We start from the raw sequence: 2970 nt of genomic DNA, 5'->3' as shown, positions 1-2970 counted from the left end.
CATTCAAGACATTTTCATTTAAGTACGTAATTGAAATGTAAAAAAATAAGGGAGGGGAAGTGTTTGGTCTCCACAGAGGGCAGCTTGTCTCTGGAAATGCACATTCCTCCCAGGCTGCTTACGCCAGCTCGTGCTGCAGGCAGAGGAATAAAAGCTAATTCCAGAGCCTTCCACCTGGCTCACTAGGGTTTGTGAACACAAGAGGAGGAAGTTAACTTTGAGAATATCAATCCACTTCCTTTCATGGGCTATAAATGCACTCTAAAGTAAAAGATACATATAAGGGTCTCTTGACCTAGTATACCTCTTAGCTTTAAGTGGAATCGACTTTATTTTCCTGTCAACTACAATTTTCACTAAAGACTCCTGGCTTCTTTATGGCATAATAAAGTTTTGTCTGGGATTACAATAAAAAGCTTTCATAACACCTGTGACCCTCATATTCTGGATTAATTTTTAAATTGAATCTGAAAATCAGTACAAATGACAATTTTCTGTTTATGCCCTTGAAGCCAGATTCGCCCCCTTGCCTCTCGCACTTGGTTCATATATTTTGAGGCAAGATTCACTACATATAAGCTAAGTCAAGGAGAGAACTTTCCATAGGCTTGAGTGAAGTTTACATTTATTTCAGTTTGATGTATTTTCTTCTAATGCAAATTAGTTATTACTTGTGCTCCCTTTGTAAAAATATTAATATTCTGGGATACATTCTTTTGCTGTATCTCTTTCCATTTACATTATCCTCAACTACGCGTTCCAGGGAGAAGGGAAGAAGAGGTGCAAGGAGCTTGCACGCAATTCCTCACCACTCCTTTCACTACTGAGCACTGGCCTTCACTATACTTGGCATCGTGCCTTTCCACTTGAATATTGAGGGGATGGGGAGGGTGACATTTGACTCTAACATGTGTTTTACCTGAATCTAACCAATGACTTTAACCTGTGTCTTCCTCCTTTCCTTCTGTATTTCAAAATACATTAACTGTGAAATGGGCTGGCTGCCTTATGGCAGGTTCAGGGAAGTGGAAAGGAGTTGCTTATTGATATATGAATCGCATCTGATGAAATTATATGTAACTAAATCCTTATAGTGACATGGGGAGACATAAGCCAACAAATAAAATTGCTTTATTCTTGGATTCAAATATTAAATTTTATCCTAGCCTACAGCATTTTATTATATGAGCAAGTGACACAAGTTCAAAATGTCATTCCCATACACCCGGGGTTCCTTTATTCAGCAAGTACATGTTGATCAACTACTGTACACCAGGGATTCACGTGGCGCTAAGGGAATGATTCAGAGCAAGAGCGCTGTCTTCCGGATCGGGACTGCAGCCACGGGACCTGATTGCACCACAGCTACTGTCAGTCCCACATTCACTACTTGCACTGAGAATGAGGGCAGCTGCACACAGGCCCTTTATCCATCCCTTTAGGTAACAGTTCTAATCCTTGCTTAAGTAAACATACATGTTGCCCATCCAAAAAGAACCAAATTTATTGCTCTACCCTCTTCAACACAAAGAAGCTCCTGAAAGTCTCAAACAGGTTATGGGCCTATTTCCAGGAAATGAATAATAATTGGCTTTAAGCCAGTTCTCCCATATCTGTGATCCCATATCTGTGATTGCTCTAAGTATGGAACCATGACCCAGTTCTGCCCAATAAATCATAAAGAGAACTCCCCTCTGAAGCTTCTGGGAAATATTTCACGCTTCTTCACATCCTTTGAAAGCTGTTGTGTAAGGCCGTGCTTAGAGCTGCAGCACCATTTCCCACCATGACGTGACAAGTCTTGAGTAGAAAAGGCAATGCAGCAAGGAGGGGAGAACAGAAAAGCAGGAGTCTGTGTCCTGGCTGACCTTGTCGAGCCAAGAGGTCCTTGGGGCTACCCTCCCACAGGCTTCTCTGATGTGAGATAATTAAATCATATTGTTGCCTAAAAGGTTCCATACTCTATTATTTTCAGCTATACATATTTTAACGGATAGACCTGGTAAATTTTATTTTTAAATTTATTTTTTATTTAATTTACAGACAAAACCTTGCAAGTCAATACTGAGGTGTCCCATTCAGTGTTGGGACTTTAAAATCCTTTCATTGACTGTTCCAAGCTTGAGGTATCCCTTATCATAAAAGCCCATATTAATTAAATTAAACCTAATCCTGGAGAAATCTGATGTGTAGGGGGAATGGGGAGCAGAAGAGGAGACAGCGATGTCTACAGAGAAAGCATGTAGGAAAAAGACTAAATGAAAGAAGTGGGATTGAGTAGAAGTGGTGGTGCTTAAATATTAACTGCATATTATCTCTATGATGAAACAAGATGAGGGGAAAAGGGTTGTGGAGTAAGCCTGGAGACAATGAGAAGAAAAGCAAGCAGGAGAAGTGCCCACAGAATAAAGCTGAACTCTTCTCTACAGTTTCCAATAAGCCCTAGTTTGACAAAAACCTACAGTTGCTAAATCACCGCACATAACACATCCTGTGACTGTGTGGATTCAATTACTGAGCAAGAGAGACCACCAGCAGCAAAGATGTTATTCATGGAATTTCAATGCAAAGCAAATGTACAGATGTTGGCATAAAAGCCAAACTGTCTGAAATGGAATTGAAGATAGAGATGCAGAGAGAGGGTTAGAAGAGATAAAGAATTAAACATGCAATAAAAGAGACTGTTGCATGCATGGCATCGAGCTTGGACAGCCCATGCCCGTGACACTCAGGTGGCAGTAATGGTGACAAGTATGGGGGAGGGGAAAAAAAGCAAAGGTACAGAATCAAACACTACATTAAAATCACTATCTCTGTGGGCAGGCTGTAAAAATCATATCATTCTCATTGAAAAATAATTCATTACACTGCACCCCAGCAGGATATAAAGGACAACAAACAGCATATGAAGATATTGAGCGGCAGGGGGCAATAAACTTTATAAAAACTAGTAAAGCATGCAACAGAGCA

At 40.3% G+C, this 2970-nt stretch overlaps 1 protein-coding gene across 1 annotated transcript in view; it reads right to left on the bottom strand.

The window, feature by feature from the left end:
* Positions 1-2970, bottom strand: part of NPAS3 (neuronal PAS domain protein 3) — an 815671-nt gene that overhangs the window by 471622 nt on the left and 341079 nt on the right. The window lies entirely within an intron of this gene.

Source organism: Myotis davidii, unplaced genomic scaffold, assembly GCF_000327345.1.
Source record: "Myotis davidii unplaced genomic scaffold, ASM32734v1 scaffold116, whole genome shotgun sequence".
Lineage (NCBI taxonomy): Eukaryota > Metazoa > Chordata > Mammalia > Chiroptera > Vespertilionidae > Myotis > Myotis davidii.
The sequence above is the reverse complement of the archived record's forward strand: the minus strand, read 5'-3'. Positions and strand labels throughout refer to the sequence as shown.